At 47.5% G+C, this 26,927-nt stretch overlaps 1 protein-coding gene across 1 annotated transcript in view; it reads left to right on the top strand.

Moving 5' to 3' along the window:
- Nucleotides 1-26,927, top strand: part of LOC135201418 (ubiquitin-conjugating enzyme E2 J1-like) — a 101,626-nt gene that overhangs the window by 3,464 nt on the left and 71,235 nt on the right. The window lies entirely within an intron of this gene.

Genomic DNA, 26,927 nt, shown 5'->3' with positions numbered 1-26,927 from the left:
ACAGGTAGGTCAGGTGATCCCCCATTCCCGCCGCTGGGTGGCGGGATCCGGAACCATTCCCGTTTTCTAAGACATAATTTCTCTGTCGGTTGAACGGACAACACCTATTGTTCGTTCCTCCATCTTGGATTTCAACTCGTTTGCCGAGAATTTGGATTGGTTTTTTGGTGACGTATTCTGTTTTTTCTCTGGCTTGGCATGCGCTTTTTGTGGACTGTTTTTCGACTTTGGTATTGACTACTCTTTCATGATGTCTGATACTAAGGCTTCACCTATGTTTAGAGTTTGTAGTAGGGAAGGTTGTAAAGTTAGGCTACCGAAATCGTCGGTAGACCCTCATAATGTTTGCTCTAAATGTAGAGAGAATGAATGTTCTTTTAATAACACCTGTATTGAGTGCGAGAACCTAACAGAGCTTGAATGGAAGGAGTTATCTTCTTACGTTAGGAAACTTGAGAGAGATAGAGTAAGGAAAGCTTCAGCTAGATCATCTAGTAGATCTTGTTCTCTAGAACAGGAAGTTCATAACTCTCCTATTACTAACGATTTTCCCTTAGCCACAGCTGCTTCTCCCCGTACTGAATCCAAAGATTCTTCCTCTGAAAGGGAAAATGTGAAAGCTTCAATCAAGAAACTCCAAGCTCAGTTACGAGCGTTAAATGAAGGTAAGAGTGGTGATAGTGATTTATGCAGTGTCCCCAGTGCAGTGGAGGGGGCGTCTGACCGGTTCCTCATTGCTCCTAGGCCTAGACCTCTTCCAAACTCCCAGGACCAGGGGAGGAGGCATGTCGAAAGCCGCAGGGAGGATGCAGAACATCCCCAACGGTCAGGCGTCCCTTCGGCAGATCCTGTTGTAAAGTCCCAGGCTGCCTCGGATAGCCGCAGAAAAGGCATCCTAAGGGAGTGTTTTTTGGCCTCGGACTCTTCCTCTCCTAAAAGAGGATGGAGTTCGGCCTCTCAATCGCGCCCTTTGAAGAGAACCTGGAAGGCGCAAAAAGGAAAAAGGAACGCGGCTTGATTCCAGTCGCAGAGCATTTTCCCGAGTATTGGCCCTCGGATCCTAAGAAGGCGAGACAGGAGGAGCCTTCTCTTCAGGATCCAACGAAGAAGTTCCTGATTAACCTCCAGGAGCAGTTAGCCTCTTTAGTAGGCTCTTTTGCTAAGGATTCAACAAGGAGGAAAGATGTTTCGCTCCCTGTTAAGAGTTCCTCTAAGCGCCCCTCTACGTATAGGAGAGAGCCCCCACACTCTCCAAGGCGATTATCGCCTTCGTCGAGAGACTCTTTGGATAGGAGTTTTTCTCCTGACAGGCAATTCCTTTCGCCCTGTAGGCGCTCTTCTCCAAGAGATAAGCGCCCTCCTTTGGACAAGGCTTTGAATCCTGGCAGACAGGAAGTACGTAGCCTCTCCCCTTCTAGATGCCGTGAATCGAGCAGAAGTCTCGATCGGTTTAGGTTCAAGGAGCCGGAAGAGAACCTAAACCAATTCAAGTATCAGGATCCTTTGGGACTACAGGACCAGGATTGGAATCAGGAGACAGTCAGGCGCGAAGAGGCAGTGAGACGCAAGAAAGGGCGTCAAGAGCCTCTCAAGCACCAGCATTCAGGGCGTCAAGAGCCTCTCAAGCACCAGCATTCAGGGCGTCAGGAGTCAGACGGCAGGAGTCAGGGCGCCAGGAGACAATGCTAGGTGTCAGGAGTCAGGGCGCAGGGAGCCTGCTAGGGTGTCAGGAGTCAGGGCGCAGGGAGCCTTTCAAGCACCCTGAATCAGGGCGCCAGGAGCCTATCAAGCGCCGCGAGTCTTGTGAACCTCAAGTGACTAGGCAACAAGAGTCTAGTAGGCGCAAGAATGTTTCTGGCCGCCAGGAGCCTCATTCTTCGTATAGAAGTTTTTCTATCATTCAGCGCTCCCCTTCTCGGGAAAGGGGTACTTCTCCCGCGAAGAGCCCGATCACTTCCAAACGGTCTCCTTCAGTTGATCCTTTGGAAGAAGTGTCGGATGAGGACAAGCCCGTAGATGTAGCAGTTTCGGACTACAAGAGGCTCTCTCTTCTACTTCTCAAGGAGTTCGGAGACTCCCTTCATCCTGCGGATCCTCCTTCACCAGGATCTTTTAATGTCCCAGTTAACCAAAGCTCATAAGTCTTCTTCATTCGTCAAGATGCGCCCTGCTTTATGTATGAAAAAGGCTTTAAAGACCTTTTCAGAATGGTTAGCCTCAAGAAGGGAAGCGGGCAAAACAGTTTTTTCCTGCCCTCCTTCCAAGTTAACAGGGAAACCTGGAAGATGGTACGAGACCAAGGAACCCATGGGGTTAGGCCTCCCTTCATCCGCAGACGCGGACTTTGCTTCTCTAGTAGACTCATCAAGGAGGAAGTCTTTGCTTTCTGCTAAAGCAACATGGGGCATGTGTGAGCTGGACCACCTTCTAAAGGGTCCTCTTTAAGACACTTACAGATAGAAGTGTTCAATTTCATGGACTGGGTATTGGGAGCATTAGCCAAGAGAGCTCAGGACACCGACTTTGTCTCGATGGAAGAACTTTCAAGTGTCCTGGCTTGCTTGGACAGAGCAGTTATGGACGGCTCCGTAGAAGTTGCCTCGCTTTTCGGAACAGGAGTCTTAAAGAAGAGATCGGTCTTTAGCTCTTTTCTAGCAAGAGCCGTATCACCCTTACAAAGATCCTCTCTTCTTTTCGCCCCTTTGTCCTCTCATCTGTTCCCACAGGAGACGGTTAAGGAGGTTGCAAAATCTCTAACGGAGAAGGCAACTCAGGATCTCCTCACACACTCAGCTAAGAAGTTTGGAGGCGGCTGTGCCTATTGAAAAAGAGAGAGACCCTCTTTTGTACAGCCCTTTCGAGGAGCCTCCTCTTCTAGAACCCCTCTTAAGGAGGTCGCAGACCATAACGGTAGGAGTAGACCATCTAGAATGGTATTTTCGGGAAGTCTAAAATGAACAGTAGCGTCCTCCTCAGATAAAACGTTAGGTCGCCAGACTACTCCAGTTTGCAAAGTCTGGGCGCAGAAGGGAGCGGATTCTTGGTCCCTCTCGATCCTGAAAAAAGGATACTTGATCCCCTTCAGGGAAAATCCTCCCTTGACGACAACTCCAAGGGAGTTGACTGCAAGATACTCGGATTCGGTCCGAAGACTAGCTATTTTGCAGGCAGTGGAACAGATGATTTCCAAAGAAGCGGTAGAACTGGTTCAAGATCTCCAGTCTCCAGTGTAGGTACATGAAAAAGACGCATTTCACATGTACCAGTATTATTACGTTATTATTATGTTCAAACATTATTTCACATGTTGCGCGCCATTAGAGTATCCCATGTTAAGTCCAGTAATATGATATGGCAACATTTAAGTATTGGCAACATTGTAATTATTGCTCTCGTGAGGCAGTCTCGTCTCGTCTGTCTGTTTGTTAAGCTGTCTGCTGTTTGTCCCCTGGATCTTGTATATATTTCTACAATAGACATTTAGAACCTACATTTAAGTTGTGTCCTTGCCCCTCCACTTAAGGTTAAGGAGTTTACCAACACATACATGGCACAGTGAACTTTGGAAGTGTCGTATTGTTTGAAGTTTATCAAGACTTGGACATCGGGAACCGGACGGTCATCGCCATATTGGATGAACGTTCAATTCAAAAGTGCTTTCGTGTCCCTACTGATTTATTCTATGTCGTGTGCAGTGTAGTGCCTCAAGTACTCAGTGAAGTGTTGTGCAGTGCATTGTGCTTTTATAGTGCCTTTTTTGTGTGCTCAGTGATTTGTTATGTCATTTTATTGAGTACCCATTTATTCTGTTGTGGCTTTACCGGAGCACCGACTGTCACACCCACACTCATGCCATGTCCGTAGGCAGACACTATCGCTCAATAGTCCCCTCGTTGGCTGACGTATTTCTCGCACATACGCACACACTCACGCTTCAACTAATTTTATTTATTATTCTTGTATCAGACGTTTTGGAATAATTTTAATAATTTTGTTGAAACTTTATTCTTGCGCACTGCACATTAACAATAATGACGGACTCGAAAGGTACGCCTGCAGACCATTTAGAAGAGCCCACAGAACAGTGGCAATCCAGTAATGTGGGCGCCCACATCTGAGTGTTGGGGGGAGTGTTGGAGCATCCAGTCTCTCCCTCCACCACCTCTTAAGCCCCCGCTACCAGCCCCCATCTACCTCTCAAGCTACTGGGACAGATTTCCTCGCTTTGATTAAGTTTTTAGAGGAATCTCGCTTGTATGAGGATGAGAGAAGAAGAAGGGAAGATGAAACAAGAAGACAAGACAGACAACGTGAAGAAGAAAGAAGAAGGGAACAAGAAGCAATTCGCCTTAGAGAAGATGATCTTAGAAGAGAAGAGGAGAATGCAAGGTTTACTGCCCTCATTCAAACTCTTGCACCAATCATCCATTCTCATTCAGGTACCCTTACACCTGGCACAGAGGTGGTTTCGAACTCCAGTCAACCCTCTCTTCCACCACCACAGAAAGCAAACCGCGCAAACGCCACCCCCACTGAAGGCAGATGCAACATTCCAGATGTTCAGGGAATGGAGACGTCGGTGGGATGACTATGCTGTCATGGTGGATCTTTCTAAGCTTCCACAGGAAAAGCAAATGATCCAGATGAGGATGTGTTTAACCCTGGAAACGCTAGTGTTTTAGAACACACACTTCAAATATCTCCCTCTACAGATAAGCCTGTAGATGAAGTCCTGGACGCCTTACAGTCACATATAAAGGGTTTAAGGAATGAAGTACTTCGCCGAAGAGAGTTTACTTTAGCGCAAGCAATCGGAAGGCGAATCTTTCGCTGATTTCTATGTGAAACTTCGACGCCTTGCGGAAGAAGTTGATTTTTGCCCAGGTACCGCCGTCGCATGTGAAGAGACCCAGCTGAAAATGATTATCTTGATGGGCATTCGAGACGCGGACTTGGTTCAGAAGTTGATCGCCTTGGATGCCAATTCTTCTTTGCAAGATTTCATCACCACCTGTCGGTCGTATGAGGCGGCTAAAACTGCAACTTCTGCCATACGTGCCCCACCCAGTCAGCTGTGTGCTGTTTCGGCCTACAAGAGAAGCAAGAAGTCAAGCGGAAAGCATCCACCTTCGCCGAAACCCTCGAACCCAGCAACTTGGTGCCAGTACTGTGCTCGTCAGCATGATCAAGACAAATGCCCTGCGGCCAACAGTACTTGTAAAAGCTGTGACCGCGTTGGCCATTGGTCCAGGACCATGAAGTGTCCTGCCAGCAAGGTCCAGTGCCGTCTGTGTCACCGCATTGGACACTTCGATAAGTGTTGTAGGGAGAATAAGAAGAATCTTCGTCAGGACAGATCTTCAAGCAACAGTGGTGCCTCTTCAGCCAACAACAAATCGCAAGATTCAAGGACCAGCTGTCGTCGCCTAGGATCGCCTCGCACCATTTCCAAGACGCCCAAACCTATCTGTGTCCTCTTGTCGTTTGGCGATGTTAAGTCTCGCATTAAAATGTTACCAGACACAGGTGCCGATGTCACTGTTATTGGAAAGCAGCACCTTGACACATTGGGTATCTCCAGGAGCTGTTTGCAGACGCCTCCGCAAAGTGCGACGTTCACCGCGGATGGATCTCCAATGTCACCTGCTCTGGGTATATTACAAGCTACCCTTACACTAGGCAAGCCGATCCTGTCTTGCCAGGATTCAAGTGCATGAAAATGTGGAATTTCCACTTTTATCCTATGGTCATTGTGAGGAACTGGCCATAATATCTCCTGATTTCCCTAAACCTATTTTAGAAGTTAAACACGTTACTAGAGTCAAGGAGCTACCTATCTCAGCGACCACATCACCTTCAGCAGCAAAGGAATACTTTCTTCAAGAGTTTCAAGATGTGTTAGTCTCGAAAGAAGAGTTGAAGACAGCTCCTCTCAAGCCTATGGCTGGTCCTCCCATGAGAATCCACCTTAAGGATGGTGCAGTGCCTTTTGCCATCCACACCCCAAGACAGATTCCATTCGCTTTTAAGGACCAAGTCAAAGAAGAGCTTGACTCCATGGTGGCCCAAGGGATAATCAAACCTGCTGGTGATGACCCGTCAGTTTGGTGCCACCCTCTCGTCGTCGTTCCCAAGAATGGGACAGGAGTACGAATCACTGTCGATCTGACCAAATTGAATAGCCAGGTTTCTCGTCCAGCCCATCCTTCACCCACACCCTACGCCGCTATTCGCAGTGTAGGCCCGAAGGCTCGTTATTTCACCACAGCTGATGCTCTCTATGGTTACTGGCAGATGGAACTGGCAGAAGAAGATCAGCATTTAACCACCTTTATTACGCCATATGGTCGGTTCATACATTGCAGAGGACCGATGGGCTTCGCAGCCACTGGAGACGCCTTCTGCCTGCGAGGTGATATGGCCCTTCAAGGTGTCCAAAACTGTGTTAAGGTCATAGACGACCTTCTCCTCCACGACGAAGACTACGCTACACACCTTCATCATATCCACGAAGTGCTCACCCGGTGCCGCAAGTTTGGGATCACACTCAACAAGGATAAATTTGTGGTCGCTGCACCCTCCGTGAATTTCTGTGGGTACAATCTCTCAGGAGACGGCATCTCAGCTGATAAGCAGAAAGTCGGTGCCATCAAGGATTTCCCAACCCCTGCTAACCTGACAGACCTCAGATCGTTTATGGGATTGGTCAACCAGTTAGCGGAGTTCACGCCTGACATCTCCATTGCAGCTCAACCTTTACGTCCCCTGATGAGTCCCAAGAGAAACATTTGTTTGGACCCCCGACATGATGAAGCATTTCAACGTGTCAAGTTAGCTCTCACCAGTCCACCAGTTCTCGCCCTCTTTGACCCAGACCTACCTGTTGTTCTTCAGACGGACGCTTCACGCCTCCACGGCATTGGATATGCCCTCCTGCAGGACCATGGTAATGGACACCTGCGTCTAGTTCAGTGTTGTTCCGGTTCCTCGCTGCGCAGAGACACGATATACACCATCGAGCTTGAGATGCTAGCCGTTGTCTGGGCAATGTTCTAAATGTAGGCTATATTTAGCAGGCCTACAGAATTTTACTCTGATGACGGATCACCGGGCCCCTCATACCTATTCTGAACAGTTATACGCTGGATGCCATCGAGAACTCTCGTCTCCAACGCCTCAAGGAGAAAATCTCGCCTACATCTTTACAGCTGTGTGGCGTGCGGGTAAGTTGCTGTGCATCCCAGATGCATTGTCTCGCGTCCCAGTCAGCCACCCCACACAGGAGGACGAGATCTCGGGTGCTTCTTCCGCTGCTCATCTTCGAACTGTCATGGCTGTGAACGCCGTTACGCTTTCAGACGAGTCTCCAGCTCAGGATCCCGACAGGATACTTCAGGATCTTCGTGATGCAGCGAAAGCAGATCCTGCGTATACTCATCTACTCGATTGTGTCACATCAGGATTTGTTCATGAAACTTACCTGTCAGATATATATATAGCTGTATTCTCTGAAGTCCGACAGAATTTCTAAAACTTACGACCACACGTAGTGGGAGTTAGGGTGGTTAGTACCCATTCCCGCCGCTGGGAGGCGGGTATCAGGAACCATTCCCATTTTCTATCAGGTTTCTTCTGTCGCCGGTGTCGTAAAACACCTGTTTACACACCTCCGCCTCAGGATTTTGAAAACTTTTCATATTGCTTGAGTATCCTCTTGACTTTTTTGGTTTTTTGATTGGATCGATAGCTTGGCATACGTGATTTGGACTCTTTTTTTTATTTTGGCTTATAATTTTCCCTTAAAAATGTCTGGATGTAGTTCTGCTAGTGCCAGGGTTTGCTCGAAAGTGGAATGCAAGGTTAGGCTTCCAAAAGCCTTGGTTGATCCTCACACATTGTGTAAAGGGTGTAGGGGGCAAGAGTGTAGATTTGATTTGCGCTGTAATGAGTGTGAAAGCTTAGATGATTTGCAATGGAAGACGTATGAATCCTACGTTAAGAAGTTAGAACGTGATAGGATTAGGAGGTCTTCCTCCAGGAGTAAGTCGGGTAGCAGACAGGGTATTAATGTATCCCCTTCCTTCTAACCCTCCTTTAGAATTTGTGTCTCCTAACCCTGTAGTGTTGCCTTCGGGCCCTCAAGTGGTGTCTGCGGAGGGTATGCCCTTTCGCTTATTCTAGATCATTGAAGACGCTTGAATCTAAAGTGCTTGCCCTTGAAAACAGGCAAAATAAGTGCAGTGATAGTGCCCCTAGTGAAGTGGAGGGGGCGTCAGATCGGCCCTATAGCGCCTCTAGGCTGGGACCTCTGCCGGACTCCCAGGACTCAGGGAGAGGGCATGTCGAAGGCCGAAGGAGGGTTACGGGAACCCCCACCGATCTGGCGTCCCTTCAGCAGTTTCCTGTGGACGCTTCCCAGGCTGCTTAAGGAGGCGTGCTCGAGCAACGTATCCTTAAGGATTGTTTCTCGTCTTCCGACGCGTCCTCCCCGCGCAAGGGGTGGGAATCTCTATCGGGTTCGCGACCTCTGAAGAGGACTCTTCAAGAGCTGGACGCTTCACGTCATGCTATGTCTGAGTGGCATTCTTCTCCGGAAAGCGTAGCCTTTCCGCCCCAGAAGAAGTATAGGACGTCATCCGAAGATGACGCCCTCGAGCGCCCCAGTCGCTCTATGAAGCCAACGGCTTTTTGTGGGCCTGGGGAAGGAAGAAGGCGTTCCCCTCGCCCCTCTCCTTCTCGCAAGCGCAGCTCGTCTCCGCGTAAGGAGACATCTCAGACGGAGATCATCATTGCGATGCAGCGGCAACTGGACGCTTTACTGAAACGAAGGAGACGGTCCCGCGTCGAAGGAAAAGACGATAGACTGCCTATCAAGAGATCTAAGCAGTCTTCTCCAATGGCTCCTTTTTCGTCCCCGTCTTCTGATATTTCGTCCTCTAGACGTCGTTTTGCTCCCCAGGGTTCATCTAGAGGTGACGTTAGACGCCAAGTTAGAGAGAGTTCTCTGCATGCTCCTCTCCCTTCCGTAGAGAGGTACGCTCGGCGTTCTGACCTCGACGCTTCTGCTGACGACGATTTGCGTTCTGCACCTCTTCGACATGACAGTGTTGACGCTCAAACGTTATGTTAGTCGGGGGCAGTGGATTAAGTTTCTTCGCTGGACGTTCGGAAGGACGCTTCGCGGGACGGTAGAAGAGTCTCTTTGATGGACGCTCCGTTGGACGCTTCGCTGGACGCTCGGTTGGACGCTGATTTGGACGCTCGAGACGCTAACATTGCGTCAGATGGACGCTCGTAGACGTTCTAGCAAGACCTCTGTGGACTGAATGAATGTGGAAGTTCGCTGTCACTCGGATGTGGTTCCCGAGACTTTGGCACGTTCGCCTCTAAAAGTGACTCCTGATCCTGTTACTGTTAAGGATCCGTTACCCTCGTCTTCTTTTCATCGTTCAGATAGGAGACTTGGAGCTAAAGGACTTCTGCCTCTTCCTTCGGACTTGCACTCGGGTAGGGAAGAAGGAGAACTTAGCGGTTCTTCGGAGGATGTTGATGATGATCAACCTGCTACGTCTGCCTCGTCAGATTATCAAGTTTTGGCACGACTACTTCGTGATTCGTTTGGCGATACTTTTCAGCCATCTGCTCCTCCTTCTCCTCCATCTCCAGGTTTCGTGAAGATGAAGACGTCGTTATCTACGAAAAGAGCTTTCCGGAAGGTAAACGCCTGGATGGAGTCTAGGAAAGCAAAAGGAAGAACTACTTTCGCCCTGCCTCCGTCTAGACTTAGCGGTAAGGCAGGGATGTGGTATGAGACAGGCGAGGAATTAGGATTGAAGGTTCCTACGTCGGCTCAAGGTGATTTCGCCAGCGTGGTGGATGCCTAAGGGGAGGGGCCCCTTTTAGTTTTATCGGCTAAGGTTTCTGGACACTTCCGAACTGGACCATCTTTTGAAGGGACTATTTAGGTCCTTAGAAGTTTTCAACTTTTTTAGACTGGTGTCTTGGAGCTTAGACAACCAATCTCGTAAGCCAGACTCGATCAGCTTGGGGGAGCTGTCCCAGTGTATTGTCATGCATGGACAGGCCGTCAGGGATGGCTCAGAGGAGTTGGCCTCTCATTTTTCAGCAGGGGTTTTCTTAAGAAAAGGTCGCTTTACTGCAACTGCGGCTAAGTCTGTCTCTCCCGCTCAGAGGACAAGAACTTTTGTATGCTCCCTTCTCGAGTCATCTCTTCCCCCAAGCTATGGTGAAGGATCTGGCAGTGAGTTTCTGCAGGAGAAAGCCACACAAGACCTGTTGGCTCAGTCTTCGAGACGTCCGGCTGGCCCTTCAACGTCGTCTGGAACGCAACAGTTTAGAAAGCAGAAGCCCTTTCGTGAGGGACTTCCGCTAGATCGTCTCCTCGAGGAAGAAGCCTTCCTAGAGGTAGAGCCCCTTCCAAGTCTAGGGGTAAGAAGTGAGAGATCGTGCTTCAGTCACGGTAGGAGCCAGGCTGCAGTTGTTTGCAGAAGCCTGGAGAGTAAGAGAGGCAGACACCTGGTCTCTCGACGTCATAGAGAAGGGTTACAAGATCCCTTTCATAAAGCCGCCCCCGTTGACTTCCACTCCCAGGGACTTGTCCCCATCGTATCAGCTAACAAAGCGAAAGATTCTTTTCGACCTGCTCGAGCAGATGCTCGAGAAAAGAGCAGTGGAACAGGTTTTAGACCTGGCAACGCCAGGATTTTCAACAGATTGTTTCTTGTACCGAAACAATCGGGAGGGTGGCGGCCCGTCTTGGATGTAAGTCGTCTAAACCTCTTTATAGAGAAGCAGAGGTTCAAGATGGAGACACCTCAGTCAGTTCTGGGGGCCTTAAGACCTGGAGATTGGATGGTATCTCTCGACCTCCAGGACGCCTACTTTCACGTCCCGATACATCCCAATCGATGAAGTACCTCGGTTCGTATTGAAAGGGAAGGTCTTTCAATTCAGGGCTCTTTGTTTCGGACTGAGTACGGCCCCTTTTATCTTCACCATCTTAATGAAGACGTGGCGAGGTGGCTCCATCTTTCCAAACATCAGAATCTCGCTCTATCTAGACGACTGGCTCATACGAGCCTCCTCGCAGACCCGGGTGCCTGAAGGATTTGAAGACGACTCTGTCTTTAGCTGCGTCCCTGGGACTTCTGGTGAACTTCGAGAAGTCACATCTGACCCCAACACAGTCCATCGTGTATCTGGGATTCAGATGGATTCAGTGGCTTTTCGGGCTTTTCCGTCCGCCCAGGAACGTCAGCAACAAGGCATAGAAAAAGTGTCAGCCTTTCTAGGGAAAGATTCATGCTCGGTGAGGGAATGTGGATGAGTCCTGTCTGGGGGACCATTTACCCTCGCTGGAGAAGTTTTGTTTGTTTCCCTGGGGAGGCTACACCTCCGACCTCTTCAGTTCTTTCTGTCGGACAGCTGGACAGAAAAGGACAACTTCGACATGAAGTTAAACATCTCGGAAGAGGTGAAGAACCATCTAAGATGGTGGCCTCGATCCGTGGAAGCTGTCAGAGGGCGTATACCTCAAGCTTCAGAACCCCGACCTAGTGTTGTTCTCGACGCGTCATCCACGGGGTGGGGAGCAACTCTAGGGGGGAGGAAGTGTCAGTACCTGGAGAGGGGAATAGGTAACCTGGCATATCAACTTCAAAGAGCTTGGCTAGCGGTTCAATTAGCGCTCCTAGTTCTTCCAGAACAAAGTCTCCCGTCGTGGTGGTTTCAGATCAACTCGGTACGAACACCACAGCCCATGGCATACTTGAAGAAACAAGTTAGGAACACACTCTCGCTCCCTGTTTTCTCTAGCAAAAGAGATCCTGCTTTGGGCGAAGGAAAGAGAAGTCACAATATTGACAAGATTCATTGCCGGAGTCGAGAACGTCCGGGCAGATCTCCTCAGTCGACAAGGACAGTTATTGCCGACAGAGTGGGACTCTCAATCAAGAAGTATGCCAGGAACTGTGGGGTCTTTGGGGATGCCCCTTAGTGGACATCTTCGCAACATCAAGGACGGCGAGACTTCCTCTGTATTGCTCCCCGGTTCTCGATCCGGGAGCAGTAGCAGTATGACGCCCTTCTGGGTGGGATTGGACGGCCTGGATCTCTACGCTTTTCCCCCCTTCAAGATCCTGGGGAGGTGATGAGAAAATTTGCAGCATTGGAGGGGACGAGGTTGACCTTAATCGCCCCCGTGCCCGCAGCGATCTGGTTCACAGAGGTGATGTTCTACCTAGTGGATTATCCGAGATCTCTTCCGTTAAGGAGAGATCTACTCAAACAGCCCCACTTCGAGAGGTACCACAAAAACCTCTCCGCTCTGAGTCTGACTGCGTTCAGACTATCCAAAAGTTGGCCAGAACGAGAGGTTTTTCGAAATCAGTGGCTAAAGCTATCGCCACCGCGAGGAGACCATCATCAATCGCGGTTTACCAATCGAAGTGGGCAGCCTTTAGAAGTTGGTGTAAGAGAAAAAGAGTTTCCTCTACCACTACCTCTGTGAGCCAGATCGCGGACTTCTTTGCTTTATCTGAAACAAGATCTAAAGTTGGCAGTGTCAACTATTAAAGGCTACAGAAGCGTTCTATCTGTAGTCTTTCGCCATAGAGGTCTTGACCTCGCTAACAATAAGGATCTCCATGATCTATTGAGATCTTTCGAGACGACCAAGGTACCACTACCGAAGCTACCTTCGTGGAACCTGGATGTGGTCCTAAAATATTGATGTCAAATCGTTTTGAACCTCTTTCATCTTCGTCTCTACGAGATTTGACGAAGAAAACTGTTTTCCTAACTGCTCTGGCGACGGCGAAGAGAGTTAGCGAAATACAGGCTATCAGCAAACACGTCGGTTTCAAAGGGCATAATGCAGTCTGCTCTTTGAATATGTCGTTTTCTGGACAAAAAACGAAACCCTTCCAATCCGTGGCCTAGAACATTCGAGATCAAGGGTATGGCAGAGATCATTGGTCAAGAGCCAGAAAGAGTCCTTGTGTCCTGTTAGGGCTCTTAGAGAGTATATTCGTAGAACGAAGGATTGCCGAGGTTCTGCAGAGAACTTATGGTGTTCGGTCAAGAGACCAAACATGCCCATGTCCAAGAATGCACTGGCATTTTTTTTAAGAAACACCATTAAAGAGGCGCACGCTTCTTGTAAAGACAGTGACTTGAAGATACTTAAAGTTAACGCGCACGAAGTAAGGGCTATTTCGACCTCAATAGCCTTTCAGAAAAACATGGCTCTTAAAGACATTTTAAGTGCTACTTTTTGGAGGAGTAACTCAGTGTTCGCCTCTCACTACCTACGGGAGGTGAGAACGACCTATGAAAGCTGTTACTCTCTCGGACCATACGTCGCCGCAGACACTATTTTGGGGGCAGGAGGTAGCACTCATCCTTTCCCATAGAAAAGGGTAGGTGAGTTTTCAATATTTGTATGTTTATGGTTGTAGGTCGGCTGCCGAGTACAGTCGTCCCTTCCTTTAGCCTTTGGTATATGGGAGAGTTTGTTGTTAGGCTAACTTAGGTGGTGGTTTTTGCCTCGTTGCCCTCGGAAGTATGGTCATGTCTAGTCACATTGTGGTCCCGTCCCCGTTGACAGATCATCTAGAGCGCACCAACTACATAGGTCACTACCTTGTTGTAAACTCTAGTGAAGCAGAACCCGCAGTCTGGGTGACAGTAATCACGAAGTCAGCTATGCTAAACAGGTAAGGAACCAAGATGTCAATCATATACATTTATATGTTTTCTAAAATCCTTTTTTCTGTCTCTCCCACCGCCAAAGGTGGGATGCAGCTATATATATATCTGACAGGTAAGTTTCATGAACAAAATGATATTGTTAAGATACAATAAAGTTTGTTCATACTTACCTGGCAGATATATATAATTTTAGTACCCACCCACCTCCCCTCAGGAGACAGTGGAGATAGAAATCTGATAGAAAATGGGAATGGTTCCTGATACCCGCCTCCCCACGGCGGGAATGGGTACTAACCACCCTAACTCCCACTACGTGTGTCGTAAGTTTTAGAAATTCTGTCGGACTTCAGAGAATACAGCATATATATATCTGCCAGGTAAGTATGAAACAAACTTTATTGTATCTTAACAATATCATTTTCCTCGCAACAGATATGACCTTCACAATTCCTTACTTCCTTATTGGAAACTACGTGAAGATCTCTACGCCGATGGTGACCTTGTCCTGTATGGAGCAAGGGTTGTAGTTCCTGCCGCTCTCCGTCGTCGCACCTTGTCCCACTTGCATGACAGCCACAGAGGTGTGGAAGCAACCAGCGCCAGAGCAAGGCAGTCAGTTTTCCTGGCCTGGCATTGACTCTGATATTGCCAACACAGTCAGAGCTTGTGAGGCATGTCAGACATTGCAGCCATCTCAGCCGCAGGAACCTCTAATGAATGACGACAACCCGACAAGACCCTTCGAGTCCGTCTCAGCCGACTTCTTTGTTGTTGCAGGGAAGTCTTTCCTCCTCCTCGTCGATCGCCTGTCAGGATGGCCTGTTGTTGCACCCTGCCAAGGCGATACTACCGCTTCCAATACTATCAGGATCTTCTGCCGCTATTTCCGTGAAGTTGGTGTCCCCCTTCGCCTAAGGACAGATGGAGGCCCCCAATTAACCAGCGCAAAGTTCAAGGATTTTATGAAGCGATGGGGAGTTCGACACATGGTAACCTCACCCCACTACCCACAATCAAATGGTCACGCTGAAGCCGCTGTGAAGTCGATCAAGCACCTCATCCTCAAAACAGCCCCATCTGGCAACATTGATTGTGAAGCATTTGACCGAGGCTTATTGGAGCTCAGAAATACTCCTAACTTTACTGGACGCTCTCCTGCCCAGATCCTGTATGGCTGTCCTCTCAGGTCATGTATCCCTGCCCACCCTCAAGCATTCTCCAAGGAGTGGCAGGTCAAGACCGAAGATTGTGACCGCCGTGCTGCCGCTCGTTACAAGCAGGTAAAGGCCAAGTACGACAAGCATGCCCACCCCTTACCCACGTTGAGTGTCGGACAGCAAGTTCGGATTCAAGACCCACCTCCGCATCGTTGGGACAAAGTTGGCACTGTCATGGGTCATGGAAGGTCAAGAGACTATCAAATTCGTCTCCCTAGTGGTCGTGTGTGGTGCCACCCACTAATAGTGACCCCTTTCTCCCTGTCCCTGTGGCCCCTAGCCAGAACCTAGAAAGAGAGTCCTTAGTCAGTATTCCTCCAGTAAACCCACGTCGTTCCCAAAGACTCATGGAAAAGGAGTCCGCTCGAGAATGCACTACGAGCGTGAGGGGGAGGGAGGTGTAGGTACATGAAAAAGACGCATTTCACATGTACCAGTATTATTACATTATTATTATGTTCAAACATTATTTCACATGTTGCGCGCCATTAGAGTATCCCATGTTAAGTCCAGTAATATGATATGGCAACATTTAAGTATTGGCAACATTGTAATTATTGCTCTCGTGAGGCAGTCTCGTCTCGTCTGTCTGTTTGTTAAGCTGTCTGCTGTTTGTCCCCTGGATCTTGTATATATTTCTACAATAGACATTTAGAACCTACATTTAAGTTGTGTCCTTGCCCCTCCACTTAAGGTTAAGGAGTTTACCAACACATACATCCAGGATTTTACAATCGGTTGTTCCTGGTACCGAAAGCATCGGGGGGATGGAGACCGGTGCTAGACGTCAGTGCCCTGAATTTCTTTGTTATGAAGAAGAAATTCTCGATGGAGACGTCTTCCTCTGTTCTGTCTGCTCTTCGTCCAGGGGACTGGATGGTGTCCCTGGACCTTCAAGATGCGTATTTCCATGTGCCAATTCATCCGGCATCACGGAAATACCTAAGATTCATGTTCCAAGGGAAAGTATTCCAGTTCCGAGCGATGTGTTTCGGACTTTCGACTGCCCCTCAAGTCTTCACGGACATCATGAAGAATGTAGCTTATTGGCTACATCTGGAAGGGATCAGGATCTCATTATATCTGGACGATTGGCTAATAAGAGCCCAATCGGAGAAACAATGTCTGGAGGACCTTTTCTTTACTCTAAAATTGACAAAGTCCCTGGGACTTTTAGTCAATCTTGAGAAATCCATGCCGACTCCCCAGCAAAGCATTGTCTATCTGGGGATTCAGATGGATTCTCGGGATTTTCTAGCGTATCCTTCGCAGGAAAGGATGAGAACGCTGCTTGGAAAAGGTGGCAGTCTTCTTAAGGAAAGAACATTGTTCCGCGAGTGAATGGATGAGCTTACTGGGGACCCTCTCCTCGATGGAACAGTTCGTTTCCTTAGGAAGACTACACCTAAGACCCCTTCAATTTTATCTGAAGGAGAAATGGGATTGGAAGTCCCAAGATCTGGGAAAAACCTTTCCGATCTCGAAGGGAATCAAGGAGAATATCCTCTGGTGGTTAGATCCACAAAAACTAAGCAAGGGGATCTCCCTTCACTTACAGAACCCTCGCCTAGCGTTATTTGCAGACGCCTCAGATTCAGGGTGGGGAGTGACCCTAGGTTCGGAAGAAGTGTCAGGCACTTGGGAAGGAGAACAAGTGTCCTGGCACATAAACAAGAAAGAACTAACAGCCATTCATCTAGCTCTAGTTCATTTCGAGGACAGGTCTCAGGTCTGGTGATTCAAATTCACCTCGGACAACACAACAGCCCTTGCATATATAAAGAAACAGGGGGGGACGCATTCCTTTTCCCTGTACGAATCAGCAAAGGATCTGCTGATTTGGGCTCAGGAAAGGAAGATCTCTCTTCTCACAAGGTTTGTGTAGGGAGAGAGAAATGTCCGGGCGGATCTGTTGAGCAGGAAAGACCAAGTCCTACCCACCGAATGGACTCTCAATCCTCAGATTTGCCAACAACTGTGGCATCTGTGGGGAAGGCCCAATATAGACCTGTTTGCGACCAACAGGAATCACAGACTAGAAAACTATTGCTCCCCGATCTCGGATCCGCAAGCAGTAGCCATAGACAGCTTTCTGCTAGATTGGACAGGCTTAGACACATACGCCTTCCCTCCTTTTAAGATAGTAGGGGAAGTATTGAGGAAGTTCGCTTGCTCAGAGGGAACGAAAATGACCCTCTTAGCTCCCTTCTGGCCAGCTCTCGATTGGTTCACAGAGGTGCTGGAGTGGGTAGTAGATTTTCCAAGATCGCTTCCACTGAGGAACGATCATCTCAAACAGCCCCACTTCGACAGATTTCACAAGAACCTCCCCGCTCTAAGTCTGACCGCCTTCAGACTGTCGAAGGACTCGTCAGAGCAAGAGGTTTTTCGCGCGAAGTGGCGAAGGCTATTGCAAGAGCCAGAAGAGTTTCCACCTCTAGGGTGTATCAGTCGAAGTGGGAGTTGTTTAGAAGATGGTGTAAGAATAAGAAAATATCCTCTTCCAGTACCTCTGTAACTGAAATCGCTGATTTCATACAATGAACTTACCTGTCAGATATATACTTAGCTAAGACTCCGTCGTCCCCGACAGAAATTCAAATTTCGCGCCACTCGCTACCGGTAGGTCAGGTGATCTACCTGCCTGCCCTGGGCGGCAGGACTAGGAACCATTCCCGTTTTCCATCATATTTTCTCTGTCGCCGGTGGTATCAACATTGTTGTTACTACCTCCTGACTGGAATTCGCTTTTCAAGACTTTTTTGATCATCTATATTGAATTTCTTGGTGACGTACTGGATCGTTGTTTTGGCATTCGCTACTGTGGACTGGATTTGGACTTGCTTTTGATTTTTCTGATAGAATGTCTGATTCAAGTAGTTAGTGTGAGAGTGTGTGTGAATGTAGGCTGCAAGGTGAGGATACCGAAGGCTTCGGTTGATCCTCACACTGTATGTCGTAAATGTAGGGGGTTTGACTGTTCTTTGGCTAACACCTGTATTGAGTGTGAAAAGTTGAATGCTAATGAATGGAAGACTCTTAACTTCTTACTTGAAGAAGTTAGAGAGGGATAGAATTAGACGGGCTGCACAAAGGAGTGTGAGTACAAGGCCTATTGAGCCTTTTTCTGAGTCTAACTCTCCTTTTATTAATGAATATGATTCTCCCTATGTATCTGAATCCTCACAGGCTTTGCATTCGGATTCGGCTTCGGAAATCGCCAATCTGAAGGCTACTCTTCGTAAAATGAAGACAAAGATGGCGGCCATGCAAGGTAAGGCAAGTGATTGTGAATTACTAGTGAAGTGAGTGTTCCCAGTGTTGTGGAGGGGGCATCTGACCGTCCCTGCGATGCTCCCAGGCCTAGACTCTTCTAAACTCTCATACCCAGAGGAGTAGGAAACAGTCCGAAAGTCGTACGGAGGTTGCTGGGGGGGAATCCCCGACGGTCAGGCGTCCCTTCAGCAGGTTCTGTTTCGTTACAGTCTGCTCAGGACCGCTCTAATAGAAGCGTCCTACGAGATTGTTTCTCGTCGTCCGGTTCTCCTTCCCTACCTAAACGAGGGTGGAAGGACTCGGATCTTTCTAGGCCACTGAAAAGGCATTGGAAAGAGCGCGCGTTCGACTCGAGCCCGGAACGCTTCTCGGAGGAAGCTCCTTCTTCTATCAAGAAGGCTAAGCTGGTTTCGACGCCTCCTCGAACAGTATTTGAGGATCGCACTCCTTCGAGTTCTCCTGCTTCTTCTATTGAAGAGGACGCTGGTGTGGCTTCCAAGAGGATATTGCTTGCAGTACAAGAGCAGATAGCCTCTTTGGTTGGAGTTCTTTCGAGGATCCCCCTCGCAAGAAGGACGCTAGACTTCTATTAAGAAGTCTCTTCTTCTTCACCGCCAGACGTGAAGCGTCCTCCAGACATGGGACGTCTTCAGGCGCGAAGAGTCGTGCAAGCGTCAGGAGCTATCCGAGCGAGTTGCTCTAGATAAGGATACGCTCAGGCGCGAGGCGCCAGCCAGGCACGAGGCGCCAGTTAGGCGCGAGGATTCAGCCAAGCGCGAGGTGCCAGCCAGGCGCGAGGATTCGCCAAGCGCGAGACGCCAGCCTGCGCGAGGAGTCAGCTTTGCGTGAGGCGCCAGACAAGCGCGAGGCGTTCAGCCAGCGCGATTATGCCAGCCAGGCAACAAGCTCCAGCCAAGCGGAAGCGCCAGCCAAGCGAGAAGCGCCAGCCAAGCGCGAGGCGCCAGACAAGCGCGAGGCGCCAGACAAGCGCGAGGCGCCAGCCAAGCGCGAGGAGCTTTCCAGGCGTGAGAAGTCAAGCAGACGCGAGACTTCTTTTAGACTTGAGAGAGAGTCTGTTCACTATAGAGTCCCTCTCCTAGTAGGAGCTTGTCACCAGTAGAGAGAGAACGGGATGAAGATCCTCTCGTTTTTCAGGCCGATTCTCCACAAGGTGTAGAAGGAGATTCGGAAGAAGAGGGTAACGGTAGAGAAGGAGTCTCTAACTATAGAGTTCTGACAGACCTTCTTTTGCAGGAATACGGAGATTCTTTGACTCCTGCGGCTCCTCCTTCGCCTCGATCACTGTTTTCGAGTGCGGTTGTACCAAAGTCTTCGTCGGTCTTGAAGATGAGACCTACGATCTCTATGAAGAGAGCGCTACAGTCTTTAGACAAATGGATGTTGTCAAAGAAGGATCTGGGCAGAACCACCTCTGTATGCCTCCAGCCATACTTTCTGGCAAGAGAGGTTTCTGGTACGAACTGGGGAGAACATGGGCCTTTCTCTACCAGCGGCAGCCGAAGCGGACTTTTCAACCTTGGTTGATTCATCACGGAGACACGCTTTGAATGGTGCTCGTGTGTCTTAGGCGATTTCGGAGACGGATCATCTCCTCAAGGGCCTCTTCCATTTTGGAAGTGTTAATTTCCTAGACTGGTCCCTTGGGGTGATGTCTAAGAAGGCTCATGACTCGGAAGGTCTAGACCCCGAAGTCATTCTGAGTATTCTTTCTTGTATTGACAAGGCAGTACAAGACGGATCGGGAGAAATCTCCTCTCTTTTTGGAGCGGTACTCCTTAAGAAGAGGAGTATTTTTAGTTCTTTCTTAACCAAGGCGGTTTTCTTCCCTCACAGAGAGCAGCCCTGGTTTTCGCTCCCATGTCTTGACTCTTGTTTCCTTCTCAGTTAGTGAAGGACATTTCTCGATCACTGACTGAGAAGGCGACACAGGATCTTCTCCTGCAGACTGCAAGGAAGAAGAGACCCCTTGTTTCGGTTGACAAGAAAGGACCGACTTCTACGGTTCAGCCCTTTCGAGGAGGCCCTCTCTCCAGAGCTCCCTCTAAGAGAAGAGGTCCTGAGAGGAGAGGTAAAGCTTCTTCCCGTCCCTTTAAGAAAGGGAAGTGAGACAGACAACCTCCAAACACCAGTGGGTGCCAGGCTTCTCGAATTTGGAGACGCCTGGTCACTCATAAACTCGGACGCCTCTTCGATGTCCATAATCAGGAAGGGATATCTTATCCCCTTCCAGGACAGTCCTCCCCTAACGACCATTCCGCGGGAACTGTCAGCCAGATACAGGGACACTGTACTGAGGGATACTCTTCGTCTGATGGTGAATCAAATGTGGGACAAAAGAGCGATAGAATTAGTTCTAGAGCAATTCTCTCCGGGGTTTTACAATCGGCTTTTCCTGGTTGCGAAAGCCTCGGGGGGCTGGAGACCCAGTACTAGATGTCAGCGCTCTGACAGTTCGTTTTAAAGGAGAAGTTCTCTATGGAGACTTCGGCCTCAGTCCTGGCGGCTTTGCGTCAAGGAGATTGGATGGTGTCGCTGGATCTCCAGACGCCTATTTTCATGTCCCGATTCACCCTTCGTCGAAGAAGTACCTCCGTTTCATGACGGGGGGAAGGATCTTTCAGTTCAGGGCCTTGTGTTTCGGCCTGTCCACAGCTCCTCAGGTCTTCACAAACCTGATGAAGAATGTGGCGAGGTTTCTTCACCTCAAAGGCGTCAACATCTCTCTATATCTGGACGATTGGCTCATCAGGGCAGAACAGAGAGACAGTGTTTGGAGGACCTTTCTTTGACCCTAGACCTGATAAAGGCGTTGGGACTACTCGTGAACCTCGAGAAGTCACAGCTGATTCCCAGACTTGAACTTGGTCTATTCTGGGATTCAGATGGATTCTCGGGGTTTTCGAGTATTTCCTTCGCAAGAGAGAATCGTGAGAGGCTTGGAAAAAGTCTCTCTCTTCTTAGGGAAAGAACGGACTTCGGCGAGGGAATGGTTAAGCCTTCTAGGCACCCTTTCCTCGCTCGAACAGTTCTTTCCTCTAGGAAGACTGCATCTTCGTCCTCTTCAGTTTTTCCTAAGGAGATCTTGGAACTGGAAGACGGGACTTCTCTCCGACAGTTTTCTCCTTCCAATGGAAATGAAACCACACCTACAATGGTGGTTGTCCCCTCTAAAAGAGAACAAGGGAATTTCTCTGAAGTTCCGAACCCAAGCCGAGTGTTGTATTCAGACGCATCGGAGAAGGGTTTGGGGAGCAACACTAGGACCGAGAGAAGTGTCAGGCACCTGGAAGGCAGCACAGGTGTCCTGGCACATAAATTGCAAAGAACTTCTAGCAGTTCACTTGGCGCTAAAGTTCTTCGAAACCCTTTGTGACAAACAGTGTGGTCCAGTGAATGTGGACAAAAACAACTACAGCCCTGTCCTAACATTCGGCAAGCAAAGGAGGAACGCACTCCGTGTCTCTCTATACGAGATAGCAAGAGATCTGCTAATTTGGGACCTCACAGAGGAACATCTCCCTCCTGACAAGATTTGTTCAGGGTACGAGAAACGTCAGGGCGGCACAGACTGAGCAGAGAAGCCAGGTCCTTCACACAGAATGGACTCTTCATTCAGAGGTGTCAGTCTTTGGGATCTTTGGGGCACTCCTCACGTAGATCTGTTCGCCACATTCCTTTCCAAAAGGCTGGAAGTCTTTTGTTCAGTGGTGGAAGACCCAAGAGCTCTCGTGGTCGACGCCTTCCTGCTAGACTGGTCTCAGTGGACGTGTACGCTTTCCCCACTTTCAAAATCCTGGGACAAGTGTTGAGAAAGTTCGTAGCGTCCACGGGGGGGACAAGGATGACCCTGATAGCCCCGTTTGGCCAGCACAAGAATTGGTTTTCAGCAGGGTTGCTGGAGTGGTGGACAGTAGACTTTCCAAGATCCCTTCCAAGAAGGATGGATCTTCTCAGACAGCCACACTTCGAGAGGTTTCATCAAAACCTCCCCGCTCTCGCGCTGACTGCCTTTCAACTATCGAAAGACTTGTCAGAGCGAGGGGTTTTTCTCGCGAAGCTGCAAGCGCTATCGCTAGAGCCCGCAGAGCTTCCACTAGACGAGTCTATCAGTCGAAGTGGGAGGTATTCAGAAGGTGGTGTAAGTCTAAGAAGTTGTCCTCCTCCAGTACCTCTATAACCGAAATCGCTGATTTCCTTTTGTTCTTGAGAGAGGTCTCTCACTTATCTGTATCGACGATCAAAGGATACAGGAGCATGCTTTCGGCAGTCTTCAGAAACAGAGGCCTAGAGATTGCTGATAATAAAGATCTGCACGACTTGATTATAGATCGTTTGAAACGACAAAATCTAAGGAACTAACTCCTCCCAGCTGGAACCTGGATGTAGTTCTCAAGTTCCTTTCGTCTGACAGATTTGATCCTCCCCATGTAGCTCGTTCAGGGATATAACAAGGAAATGCTTGTTTCTCCTATCTTTGGCGACAGCCAAAAGAGTTGGGGAACTTCATGCCCTGGAAGATGAAGTCGGCTTTAACAGAGACTCGGCCTTCTGCTCGTTTAGAACTTTTTCTAGCGAAAAATGAAAACCCATCGAATCCCTGGCCCAAGAGATTCGAGATCAAAGGCTTATCGAGTCTAGTAGGGAGAGAAACAGAAAGGTCTCTTTGCCGGTAAGAGCCTTGAAGTTCTACTTACAAAGAAAGAAACAAATGGGAGGCTCTAGACAAAGTCTTTGGTGTTCGATTAAGGACCCCACAAGAATCATGTCTAAGAACGCATTAGCTTTCTTCATTAGGAGCGTCATTACAGATGCTCACAAGTTCTGTCCTGACGACTCTTTTCCGCTTTTAAGAGTAAAAGCTCATGAAGTTAGCAGTGGCGACGTCTCTCGCTTTTCAGAAGAATATGTCGCTAAAGAAAATCATTGATACGACATATTGGAGGTGCGGAATTCGTATTTGCATCTCACTATCTTAAAAACGTTCGCGTGACCTACGAGAAATGTTTTTCTCTGGGGCCTTTTGTATCGGCAGATACGATACTGGGTACGGGAGCAAACACCAATCCTTAACTTTGTACATACCTTCTACTAGATATGTTCTAGATTTCTGCTGACAAAGAGGGCTCGGTGCTGCACTGGCGGCCAGTCACTGTTGTTCAGTAAGGAACTCTTGTGATATCTTTTAGAGGAGTATTAAAATTTTTTTTTGAGAATTTTTGTATGAATGCGTTTTCGTTTCGATTTATGGTTGTTTGTAATGAGTTCGGGGATAAACTCATAACAATTCTATATACTAACATGGTGGTTAGGATCAGGTGGTCGGGATTGGTTATGCTCCTTCACAAGGTGTGTTGTCATAGAAGTGGTCCAGTACCCATTGACAAAGTCCTTTCAGGCTCTGCCGAGTAAGCGGTTCATATACCCATCGACAGACCCACAAGAACTCTAGCCATAGATCTAATATCTCGCTAAAGTCTTGAGGTGATGCAGACTACCGGGCTACAGCCACGAAGTCTACCACCTATCAGGTAGGAACCAAGGTTTTTCTTTTATACCTACAACATATGTTGTTTACCTGTCTATTCCATAGTAGCTGTCTCTGACCCTCCACCAAAGGGTGCCAATCAGCTAAGTATATATCTGACAGGTAAGTTCATTGTATGAAAATGATATTGTTATAATACAATAGTTTCATACATACTTACCTGGCAGATATATACGATTAATGGCACACCCAGCCTCCCCGCAGGAGACAGGTGGAAGAGAGAAAATATGATAGAAAACGGGAATGGTTCCTAGTCCTGCCGCCCAGGGCAGGCAGGTAGATCACCTGACCTACCGGTAGCGAGTGGCGCGAAATTTGAATTTCTGTCGGGGACGACGGAGTCTTAGCTAAGTATATATCTGCCAGGTAAGTATGTATGAAACTTTATTGTATTATAACAATATCATTTTTCTTCTCTATTTGAGAAAGGACTGTAACCTGGCAGTATCGACAGTAAAAGGTTACAGGAGTATGCTGGCCTCAGTCTTTTGACATAGAGGACTAGATCTTACTAATAATAAAGATCTCCATGACCTTATAAGGTCTTTCAAAACCACGAAAGACCAGATAATCAAGAAACCTAGCTGGAACTTGGATGTGGTCCTTAAGTTCCTAATGTCAGAAAAATTCGTACCGTCTCACACAGCTTCATTTAGAGACTTAACTAGAAAGTCCTTATTTCTGTTTGCATTAGCAACAGCTAAGAGAATTAGCGAGTTGCAAGCCTTGGAAGGTAAAGTTGGTTTTAGGAAGGATTCAGCGGTTTGCAACCTTTAACCACTTTTTCTAGCAAAGAACGAAAATCTCTCAAAACCTTGGCCAAGAAGCTTTGAGATAAAAGGACTCTCTTCACTAACAGGAAGAGAACTAAAGAGGACTTTGTGTCCAGTCAGGGCACTCAAGTTCTACCTGAAGAAAAAAGTGTTGCTGGGAGGTACAGAAGAAAGTCTTTGGTGCTCTGTAAAAGATCCGAAAAGATCGATTTCAAAGAATGCCCTTACGTTCTTCATAAAGGATGTAATAAAGGAAGCTCACCTTACTTGCAATGAAGAGCACCTCAAGATTCTCAGAGTAAGAGCACATGAAGTGAGAGCCATAGCTACGTCAATGGCATTTCTACAAAACATGGTCTCTTCAGGCACTAATAGAGTCCAACTTTTTGGAGATGTAATTCTGTGTTTGCCTCCAATTACCTAAGAGACGTAAAAATTTCTTACGAAAAGTGCTTTGCTCTGGGAGCGTATGTTTCGACGAATTCAGTGCTGGGAGAAGGGGCTGAGGCTAATCCTTCTTAACTTACTTTAGTGTTTAAATTTGTCTTTATTGGTGGTTTTTATTGGTTGATTGTCAGAGGGAATAGGGGACCCTCTTGCAATTCATAGGTTATAACAGTACTAACATGGTCAGGTGATCGGGATTGGCTTCAGTGCTCCTTGTGTTTACTTATAGAAACCTTAACTCTGTCATGTAAGAGGGCTAGTCCCCATTGATATGACAAAGGTCAAGGCTCTACCATGTAAGTGGGTCAGCCCCCATTGGTACGATCCAGAGTAGGCTCTGTCGCGTAAGCGGGCTAGCCCCCATTGACACGATCCAAAGAGTTATTCAGCCATAGGTCCATACCTCGGTGGGACTCTTGAGGCAGCGACTCATTGACAGTAGTCATGAAGTCTTCAGTCCAATCAGGTAGGAACCATGGATTATTATATCCAAGAACATATGTTGTTTTTTCCCTGTTTTTTAATGTATTTAGTATAAGTATTATCATTATGTTTTAGCTGTCTCTTACCCTCCACCAAGGGTGCCAATCAGCTAAGTATATATCTGCTGGGTAAGTTTTCATGTACAAAAATGATATTGTTAAGATACAATAAAGTTTTGTACATACTTACCTGGCAGATATATACGATTAATGGCCCACCCATCCTCCCCTCAGGAGACAGGTGGAAGAGAAATTATGTCTTAGAAAACGGGAATGGTTCCGGATCCCGCCACCCAGCGGTGGGAATGGGGGATCACCTGACCTACCTGTCGCGTGTGCCGCGAGTTTTGAAATTCTGTGGGGACGACCGAGTCTATAGCTAAGTATATATCTGCCAGGTAAGTATGTACAAAACTTTATTGTATCTTAACAATATCATTTTTATTGTGTCACTAGGTAAACTTCATAAGTCTGTCATAAAGAAGGTAGGTACACAATTCAATGAAATAAAGAAAACTTAAGTACTACATACTACAAACGTAATGTTTGCAGAGGGTGAAGGTAAAATTAAATCAATTTAAAATCATGTACTAGTGCAAGGGCTAACTATGAGAGAGAGAGAGAGAGAGAGAGAGAGAGGAGAGAGAGAGAGAGAGAGAGAGAGAGAGAGAGAGAGAGAGATACGTGTGTCGTGTGCGGTAAAACTCTGGAGGGGTATCCTCTTTAAAAAGTGTGATTGGGATCACATCTTCTGAAAGTACATTAGCTGTATGTGGTGTAATTATGTAACGTAGTCCATAGTCCGAGGCTAAGATAGTACTTTTCACAGAATTACAACTCTGTTGTGTGTCTGATATGTTTTACTAGTTGATCATGAAGGTCTTACATAGTGACAAACACTTAATTATGTACTACTGCCTTTGTATATATTTCAAAAATATAAATAGCATACACAGAATCTCCATACTGATTATACACTTAAAAGCATGAAAACTTAAATTAGTATACTACTAGTACATAATTTAGAAATTAAAGTTTCAGAAGGGATATAAACTTTGAAAAGTGCAATAACTTTGTGAATGGGTATTGCATCTTGTAAAACTATGTATATGCACTAACTGTAGGCGCTGTAGTTACCTTTGTATCATATTTATGCATGTAAAATAAAATAATACATTCTTTATTAAGATTTTATAGGGAAAGGCTTTAAAACTGAAAAATATACATAATAAATTAAACACAACCAATTTTGCAGTGTTTCTTGCATATGATAATTAGTTAGATTCCAATGAAAAGTTCTCAATATTGTGAATTTATTCAACTTGAATCGTGTAAGTACGTGGTATTACTGTAGTGTTTATGTGGTACATCATTATAAGAAATGAGAGTTTTAATGGGAGCAATTACAGGCAATCCCCGGGGTTGGGACGGGTTT

The sequence above is a fragment of the Macrobrachium nipponense genome, chromosome 28, assembly GCF_015104395.2.
Source record: "Macrobrachium nipponense isolate FS-2020 chromosome 28, ASM1510439v2, whole genome shotgun sequence".
Taxonomy (NCBI): Eukaryota; Metazoa; Arthropoda; class Malacostraca; order Decapoda; family Palaemonidae; genus Macrobrachium; species Macrobrachium nipponense.
The sequence above is the reverse complement of the archived record's forward strand: the minus strand, read 5'-3'. Positions and strand labels throughout refer to the sequence as shown.